General features: G+C 48.5%; 1 protein-coding gene across 4 annotated transcripts in view; it reads right to left on the reverse strand.

Moving 5' to 3' along the window:
* The window catches only part of Fam81a (family with sequence similarity 81 member A), a 54,005-nt gene extending 46,356 nt beyond the window's left edge, over positions 1-7,649 (reverse strand). The window contains exon 1 of one of the 4 annotated variants that reach the window (XM_029482097.1): positions 7,634-7,649. The gene's annotated coding sequence lies outside the window, so the exon portion shown is untranslated. Of the gene's footprint in view, positions 1-6,691; positions 6,937-7,034; positions 7,053-7,448; positions 7,543-7,633 lie in introns of those variants that run through there. The other 3 variants (XM_029482095.1, XM_029482096.1, XM_021172653.2) reach the window with 3 other exon arrangements.
* Positions 7,650-9,542: the final 1,893 nt, after the last annotated feature.

A 9,542-nucleotide genomic window follows, 5' to 3' on the forward strand; every position in this document is an offset into this window, starting at 1 on the left:
ATCACAGAAAAGCAGGTGTGCTGATACACAACTGTGACTAGCACGCGGGTGGTGGGGGATGGAGGATAGAAAAGTGAAGGGCCTCTTTAGCTGCATATGAATCTGAAGCCAGCCTGGGCTACAAGAGGGAGACTGGAGATCCACAGGGCAAGCTCATTCGCTAGACCAGTCAGTCAGTAAGCTCTGACAAGGAGCAGAGTCAGCCCGACCTTGGCATTCAAGAGCTGACTGCAGAGGAGGATGAGAGCAGGAAATCCCTTGGATGCACGTGGGGGCAGGAGACAGTGTCCCCACTCAGCATGACAACAAGCCCAATCAAAGGACAGCCTGCAGCACATCCAGACTGGACCCTTCTTAAGTGTCAAGGTCATAAAAGACAAAACAACTAGGGAGCTGGTCCAGCTTAAAGAAGCCAAAAGAGACATGTCGCTGAGCCTGAGAGATAGGAGAATCAAAAGTTCTGTTTCAAACTTGGCATCACAGTGGACACTGTGAGAGGAAGGGAGGGAGGAATGGGGGATCGGCAGGGGGTAGCTAAAGCCATCAGTCCTAAACAGAGGAGCCTGGTGTGGTGGCTCATTCTGGTGATCCCAGGATGTAAGAGGCTAAGGCAGGAGGATTGCTCTGGGTTTTGAGAGCAGCCTGGGATGAGATCTTATCTAAAAGGGGGAGGGGCAAGCCTGATGGCTCGAGTTTGATCCTTGGACCCTACATGGTGGAAACAGGTGACCTGCAATCAACAAGAGGGAACCTGTGCCTGGTACAGGAACCCAGCTCACTCTCCAGGGCTAGTGACGGCATGGATCTTAGAGGACAACCTACAACTTCCACTTTACTAAACCAGCACAACTCCTAACTACATTCTAAATATGTCTCTTTATATCCCCAGATACATGTGGTCCCCACCCCTCATCAAGGAAACTTCTCTTTGGAACAGATGAAGACCATTACAAAAAGCCACAAGCGATCAAGCAGCAGCCTTGTGCAGCCCAGTCCCAATAGACACATCTGCAACCTAAGCTCGGGGAACATGGTGGAAGAGGGGTCAGGAAGATTAGAAAAGACAGAACTTCGGAGAGGGGTGTTGCCATGAGATGGTGGTGTCTCCTAGGAATGTCAGAAGCTGCACCCAGAACATCTCACTGACTGCACATGCATGAGCTGAACAAGGACAGTAACAGACATGTCAAAGTGGGTGGGAAACCCATGAGGTCTCAAGTCTACAGAAAGAACTGCAGGTGACTAAGGAGTGCTGAGAGCGGGAGAGACTGCTTTCCTCAGGAGAAGCCTGTCAGCTGACTGTCCGATACCAAGGGGTCGGCTCTGAAAATACACATACCTACAAGTAACACTGTATAGACAGAAGGGGGTGTATTCAGGAATATGAATGTGTATACATATGTACATGTGCATGTATACACACATACATACACACACACACACACACACACTCCTCTAAACAGATTTTTTTTTAAACCCTGATTGGATCCAGACCCTTTTAAAAACAGCTTCCTAGCCAGGCAGTGGTAGCACATGCTTTTAATCCCAGCACTTGGGAGGCAGAGGCAGGTGGATTTCTGAGTTCAAGGCCAGCCTGGTCTACAGAGTGAGTTCCAGGACAGCCAGGGCTACACAGAGAAGCCCCGTCTCAATAAATAAATAAATAAATAAATAAATAAATAAATAAATAACAGCTTCCTCTTCTTCTGTATAAAGTATTATTAGGACACCTGACTAAATCTGTAGATTAGAGTACACCACTGATTCAAACTTAATTTCCTGATTTTGACAACTGCTGTATTAAAAAAAAAAAAGTCCCTTTAAAAGAAGGAAATATATGCTTAAGTATTGGGGACAGTACAGGTACACTGCCTCCCTGTTGCTCTGACATGGTACAGGAAAAATTACGAGTTGAGCGTGTATCTATACACACATATCCACAAATAGATGCAAAGAGAGAGTGGGAGAAAGTGCCAGAAAGATAAAACAAGTGTGGATGAAAGTTAATATTTATAGAATGCGGCTGAAAGAGAGATCAGAACTCTTCAGCTTATTGTCGAAGCATTTCCGTAAATTTGAATCAGTTTAAGTTTAAAAAAAAATTTAAAAGGGGAAGGAGATTGATAGAAAAGCAGAGTGCTAAAACAACCATGTCAGGGTCCTGAGCCAGGCAGAAGTGGGAGCTCACACTGGGCCTGCAGGCCAGGCAGAGGTAAGAGCACACACTGGGCCTGCAGGCCAGGCAGAGGTAAGAGCACACACTGGGCTTGCAGGCCAGGCAGAGGTGGAAGAGCACCCTGCCAGCCAGAGCTCCTGTCTCAGCTTTGCCTTGAGTTATCCTGCGTTCCCTCTACATCAACCTCTCCATCCACAAATCAAGAACAAGAAGTATTGGCCTCACAGAGATGGAGAGAACATGGGCTCCACTGGGGCACAGGAAGGTGGGCTCTGACTTGACCCCGAAGCTAGGATGGAGAAAAGAGAAGGCCAGGGGGAGGAGAGAGGGGGAAAATAACAACTTCAGAACCCCCACAGCTAGGGGCCAGCAAGAAAGGCACCAAGCTGGGCAGGATGACAGACAGACAGAGGCACAGGAGGGCAGCAGGGCATTGGTCAAGGAGAAGGGCATAGGGAAGGCTCAGTTCTACAGCCAAGACCCCTCCAGGGGAACTGTGAGGAGGCAGGTTCCACAGAGAGATAAAGGAAGCGTTTAGTCAAAGGAGAAAACTTACTGAGCTCAACAGAACAGCTGATCCCACTTTAACGTTTCCGGCTCTGCCCTCCCTACGAAATAGTCAATGGCTCCCTGTGGCTATTTCAATTGAGTTTAAGTTCATTTAAAATCCACATAAATTGGAAACTCAGTTCAAGCCAGGTGTGGTGGCACATGCCTATAATCTCAAGCCCTTAAGAAGCTGAGGCAGGAGGATTATGAGTTCAAGCACAGCTCAACAATAAGAAAATAAAAATAAAACTTCAGGTCCTTGGTCACATTAGTCCCATTCCGGGAGTTCCTTAACCACACAGTAGCAAGTACCATGACCCCCTTCACTAGAGAAGGTTCTAGTGAGCAGAATGGAAACTCTAGCACCATTTCTTACAGAAAAGATGACTTGACTGTATGGCAGAATGAGGGTGGGGCAGAGGAAAGAGGCAGCAAAGAAAGTCAAAAGGACAATGACAAACTGACAAATGAACGTGTTCCCAATCCGGGGCACGCAGGACTAGAGCAAGGGAACGAGACTGTAGAATAGGTTTAGACTAGACTTAGGACAGACACAGAGATATTCCCGAATTCCAGACCAACACAATAAGGTCATGGAGAGAGAGAGAAGGGATACTTGGAGACTCGCAGGAGTGCACAGCTGGATTTACAGAGGTGGAGGCCCAGCATCTTATCCATCAAAGGCCACTTTCTAAAAGGGAACCTGGCGTTTAAGGGATAGAAGAAAGCCATGGCACAGAGCAAAGTGGATGCGGGCCGAGTGAGTGAAGGGTACAATTCTTCTACATGAAAGCCAGCCTTCATGAAGTTAGAGCCAGCATCAATTTAGAACAAAACCAGTCCGAAGGTCTGTGTGACATTCTCATGGATAACTTGGCAGGCGAGGAGAAGAAAACACGATGAGAGTTGTTTTGAGACTAGAGACTAGAATATAAGAAGTCCACGTCTGCATACAGTGGCTCACACCTTTGAGCTGAGCACTCTAGAGGCAGAAGCCATCAGATCTCTGGATATGAGGATACCCTGGTCTACATAGTAAGACTCTGACTCCCCCCTCCCCAACCCCCGCCCCCGCCCGCAAATCAACACATCAAAACCTGTCAAGACAAAACATTGTGTTTTTCAGAGTTCACATGTGCTGATGGGAGATGTGGAGATGTAGAGCCCTGAAGATGGGCTGAGGCATTACAATGACTCGGGTGAAAGAGCTGGAGCCTTCCGTGATGGTTAAAGCCAGGCACAGTAGGTGGAAAGATTCAGTGATGTGGGAAGGTTCTTAAAGGTCAATTTTAGAGGTTGAAAGAAAATGCAGGCAGAGCCATAGGGGTCAAGGCCGGTCCATAGGGATCAAGGAGGAGCCATGGGAAGGGGTCAAAGGCAGAGCCACAGGGGTCAAAGCTGAGACACTGCCAGTCCATTGAGTGGGAGAGCGTCAGCCTAAACCCAAAATCCCCAGCAAAGCTGGCAGAGCAGAGAATGAAGCCAGCTGCTCCTGAGTCGTTGTTTATGACTTTTTCCGAGCCTCAAAGTGAAGTGGTTTCCCTGCCTGAGTGAGCAACAGTCACCAGACAGGCTGTTTTCTCCCCCTCCTCCCTCCTCTGTTTTTTTTTTTTTAATTTCTAGACAAACAAACAAACAAAAAAGATATTTAAAAAAAAAAAAAGTTGTGTGCGTGTCCCGGCACACACTGCCACTTAGAAGAGTCATTCTGTTCTTGTACTGTGCTCAGATTCTGAGCCTCAGGCTGGGGTTGTCCATCTTGGTGGCAGGTGCCTTTCTCTGCTGAGCCATTTTGCTAACCTAAGCCTTGTTTTTGTTTGTTTGTTTGTTTGTTTGCTTGTTTTAGAGAAAGGGTTTTGTTTGTTTGCTTGTCTTTGGCTTTTTAAGGTCCTACACCACCCTAATGATTCCATCTTGATATTTGAGAGACTCTAAATAAACCCTGTCTTTTTCAAAATGTGCAGAGCAATTCTGAAGGGCCACCAGGTCTGGCAAGTACCAAACCAGGAACACAAGAACGAGGGTCTTGAGAAGACAGTACCACATTCTAAGAGTTACGTTGGAGGTGGCACTAAAGAATAAGGGCAAGGTCAACCTGGTTCTCAGAAAAGGTGTTGTGAAGGAGGCTGTGCTCACACCCTGGCAGAGGGGAGAAGGAGGGGGGGCAGGCTCAGAGACAGGAAATGAAAATACAGGAGTGGGCTGCAGGATACACGGTGGGTTAGCAGCCAGCACGGGTAGGAGAATGAGTCCTTTGCCAATGAAGGATCTAAGGTCCAGGACTTGTGGGTCTTTAAAGGGGTTGTAGGCTCACAGGCAGAATTCTTGAGCAATGAGGACTTTTGTATCTGTATGCTAATGAGATTCCTAATATGTAAACCATTAAATCTTTCTAAGCCCTCAGGTAGGCGAGCTGGCAGAAGCTTACTAACCGGAAACTTGGCTTCCCAGCTCACAGTTTTACACAGAGAAAGTCAGATTCCCATGAATGTCAAGAGTGTCCTTGAAACACAAAGTCAGAGGCATCGCAACAGTCCGGTGATGGGAATCATGGGGACCTGTTGTGGCCCCTTGGAGGAAAGGGAAGTTTATGGATGAAAAATGGCCTGTGTCATTTTTAGTTCCAGCCAGTGCTAAAATTAGAAAAAAATTACCACAGCCTGTAAGTCACCTCTACACACACACCATACACACACACAAGCCAAGGCAGATACAATGTGCATTTCTTAATAAAGAACGTATTTACTCTCAGAAAGCTAATTCATTAATTTTTTTAATTACATTTATTCGTTTAGCTTCTGTGCCCTGTGTGGGTGTGGAGGTCAGAGAACAACTTGTGGGGGTTGGATGATTCTCTCCTTTCACAATGTGGGTTCCAGATATCAAACCCAGGTCCTCAAGTTTGATGGCAAAGACCTTTACCCTCCCTCCCCCCACCGAGCCATCTTGCTAGCCCCCTAACCCCAAATCTCCAAAGAACAATGCAAATGTCTGGCCCTAGTTCTAAGTGATTCCCTCTGTAGATCCAAACCAGTCCAACATAATTTCTGTGAAATAACCTCTAACAGCATACACAGACTTTCAGCTGAGTGCACGCATGCGCATGTCACACACACACACACACACACACACACACACACACACACACACAGCTTCTGCACATTGAAGAAATGACTCACTTAATTTGCCACTGCCTGCCACTACTGGGTTTTGATTTTACCTGTTCAGACACAAAGTTTCCTATCAGATCAACTACAGGAAAGAAGTATTTGGCAGCTTGAACCCTGATTGGGTTCAGGACTTAAGTGCACCGAAGGGATTTTAATCTATGCATTTTAAGGAGCCTTTCCGGACCCCAGACTGTTCCCTCCATAAAATGGTAACATTTCTTGCCACTTTGGGAACCAGCTCATTGGAAACCCCTTGCGGAATAAATATGGTTAAGTCTTGCATAGCCAGAGGGGCCCTTCCTCAGCTCACAGTACCAGCAAAACAGCCTTGTGCTGCAAGTGGAAAGAACCAGAGCCATTCCTTTCAAAGGATGAAAACCAGAGAATCCGCGGGAGCAATGTGGCTAACCCACCCAAGGACACTCAGCTCCAACTGTGAATGATAGACTTGCCCCTAGTCCTGGCAAACTCTGCACACCCTTGGCTCTCCTCAAACAGTCCCTCGGGGGCCTCTTCTGTCTGCTAGCTTGCAGCCCCCGCGAAGATGCAATGCCACTTGCGCTCTGCGCCTAACTTCAGCCCTGCGCGTCAGCATGCAGTTAACCCTCTCGCGTCCAGAGTGTCACGCGGGGCACACGAGGCTTCATCCCTCACCCCCTCTCCCCAGCACTATCCCATGCCTATCCATGGAGTGGTTGCTCCAAGGTCACATCGACGGTCCCTGTGGAAGCACCCGCCGCTTGGGTCTAGAGGATGCCCGGACATGTGGGGAGGGGAGACACCTCTGAAGACTCACCCGCGCGCGGATCTGGCGCGCCGAGGCTGCCCATGTCGTCGCCGGCGCTCTGGGTGCGGTGGCCGCGAGCGCAGGGCTTTGCGGGGCGAACCCGGCTGCGGGCCCGCGCTCCAATCAGCGCGCGCGCGGCCCGGCCCGGGGTTCGCGGCTCCCCCACCCTGGAAGGGCGCGAGCCGCCGCGCGCCTCCCAGAGCCTCTTCCGGGCGCGTTGCCTGGACGCGGTTGCCGTGGCAGCCCGAGCTGGAGGCTTTCCCCGCGCGCCCGCGCCCAGCCCGCCGGCGCCCCTCCTCCCACCGCGTTCCCACACTCAAAATAGCCTTTCCGCGGCGCCGCGGGTCCCCACCCAGTTCGCTGCAGAGAGTCGGCGGGCGGGGACTTGCTTACAAGAACCTCAGTCCCGTCGTAGGGCGCGTCGACTTGGAGGCAGAGGTAGGTGTAGGGAAGGATGCTTGAATGAGAGCTCAGCCTTCCAGGTCGCTCTGTCATCAATCATTTTCCCGAGAATCCTAGCATCCCTTATGTACCAAGCCTGGTTCCCACAAAAATAGTTAACTGCTTTTCCCACCTCAAACTGGGGAGAAGTTAGGGGTGAGACCATAGTCCAGGAAACAGCTCCTTCTAGTGCCACAACTGCACAGGTGATGGAACCCTCCAGGCGACAAGTGTATATGAGGGAATCACCGAGCCTCGTGCACGTCAGCCCAAGAGACAGGACCCCTGGGAAAATGCCCGTTTCTCCTCCCAGCCCTCTTCCTACCTTCTGCCTCGCTCCCAGAGAGTTCCAGCTTTGCTCTCCTTCCCATCAGTGCTGGATCCTCAGCAGGAATCACTTACAATTTTGCTTCCTCTCCGTAAGGTGGGGTTTAAGCAGAGTGGAGGATCCCACCTTTGCTCACCTCACTGCGTCTGGTTCATAGCTCTTACGTAGAGGCATGGGCTTACCCAGTGTAGGTGCTCCTGTCTGGCGGCTCTCCTCTGCCCCCAATTCAAAGGAAGCTAGGAAGAACGCAGGCTGTGCAGCCACTTGGGAAAGCTCTGGTCTTGGAATTCTCAATCCTGTAGTTATTTATGTGTCGTCTTGGGTGTTCTGTAATTAACTCGCCTGTAAAGTAATAACTCCCCAAAACACACACACACACACACAGAGAGAGAGAGAGAGAGAGAGAGAGAGAGAGAGAGAGAGAGAGAGAGGAGAGAGAGAGAGGAGAGAGAGAAACTGCTAAGGTGAAATGGAGAAGATGAAGATGGAGAAGGCACGGACTCTGCTCCCCTCCGGGCCATTGCAGCCTAACACATATTGATCAGATAGTTAGACGCGTATAAAAAAGACTGTGCTGACCAGAGTCATGGCCTTAAGCCCTATCTCACGGAGATCTCACCTAATAGTGTTCTTTTAGTGTGATGGTTTATTTCTCTTTCTGTATCACTTGGTGCGCAGCGTGTAAATACGGATAGGATCCAATCCCATGGCGAAAGGTTCTCTGGGAATTTCCACCATTTAAGATAAATTTGAGGGGGCGAGGAGATGGCTCAGTAGATAAGTGCTTGCCTTGCAAGTGCAAGGACCTGAATTTCATCCTCTCTGAATTTCATATATATATATATATATATATATATAGAGAGAGAGAGAGAGAGAGAGAGAGAGAGAGAGAACTCGTGTCGTGCACATATTCTCACACAGGCTCCCCACATGCACAAAATAAACAAACATGCTTTTCTAAGCCAGCCATGGGGATTTGGTGTTCACTTGTAATTCCAGAGCCGAGGAAGCAGATACAGGCAGACAGATCAGGACTCATAGGTCGTGCAGCCTAGCCTTCTTGATGAGTTCTAAGTCTGTCTTTAAAAGGTGGATCATGCCTACCCAGACCATCACACACACACACACACACAAATGAAACATATTACTTGCCACAGTGTCTGGAAACACAGCTGTTACCATAAAGTGCCAGCTCTCCTCACAGTGAGGTCAGAGTCAGGTTCCAAGGCCCCCTACCTGTTCCCACAGGCTGCCTTCTAGCGCAGGGTGTGCCTCTTACAGCCAAGACAGTCTGGTCCTGTCCATTTTGTTTCCTTTTCCCTACTTCTCCCTTCGATCCCTCCCTATCCTGCTTCATCCTGCCTCAAGCCAGGAGTCAAGGAGTCAAGGTCATAAGAAGGGGTGAGAGTTGTCACTTCTGGTGGCTGTCAAAGCATCACTTTATTTACCATAAACCCTCCTCACACTCTGGGGTAAGGCAGGGGAATAAGGCAGGGGAATACCTGGGAGGCGAGAGGGGTTTGCCATAAGCGCACACACACCCCTCCTTAATTTCTTTTTTTTTTAAACAATCATGCTGATTCACATAAGACACCACATATTTAAAGATTCCTTTGCAAGGCCTGGTGGCTCAGACCTCTAAATCTAGCAGACAGTAGGCTGAGGTGGACTGGACGCCATTGTGATTTCCAGGTGAGCCTGGGTTACAGAGGGGACTCTGTCTTAAATAAAACAAAAAAGTAAAAACAATTCACTTAACTTTTTTAAAAAAACTATGATACTAGTTCTAAAATTTCAGAAACGGTGTCAAATCAGGCCTGTGACTTCCTGCTTCTACCTGCTCCCCACTTTTTCCAGGCAATCTATATTTAATCCTAATTTAAGCTCCTTACCCCTTTACACACCTGTCAGGTAAATTGCAATCACGTACTCAATGTTCCAGAATTGTTTGTGTTGTAACTCATTATAGAAAATGGCTTTTTTTCCCCTTGTGTTACTTTAATTACCAAACCATGAAGTTACCACAAATTGTTATATGCTAGCAGTTTATTACTAAAACATTTTTTTTTCAAAGGAAGAAAACCTGACTTG

Source organism: Mus caroli, chromosome 9 (genome assembly GCF_900094665.2).
Source record: "Mus caroli chromosome 9, CAROLI_EIJ_v1.1, whole genome shotgun sequence".
Taxonomy (NCBI): domain Eukaryota; kingdom Metazoa; phylum Chordata; class Mammalia; order Rodentia; family Muridae; genus Mus; species Mus caroli.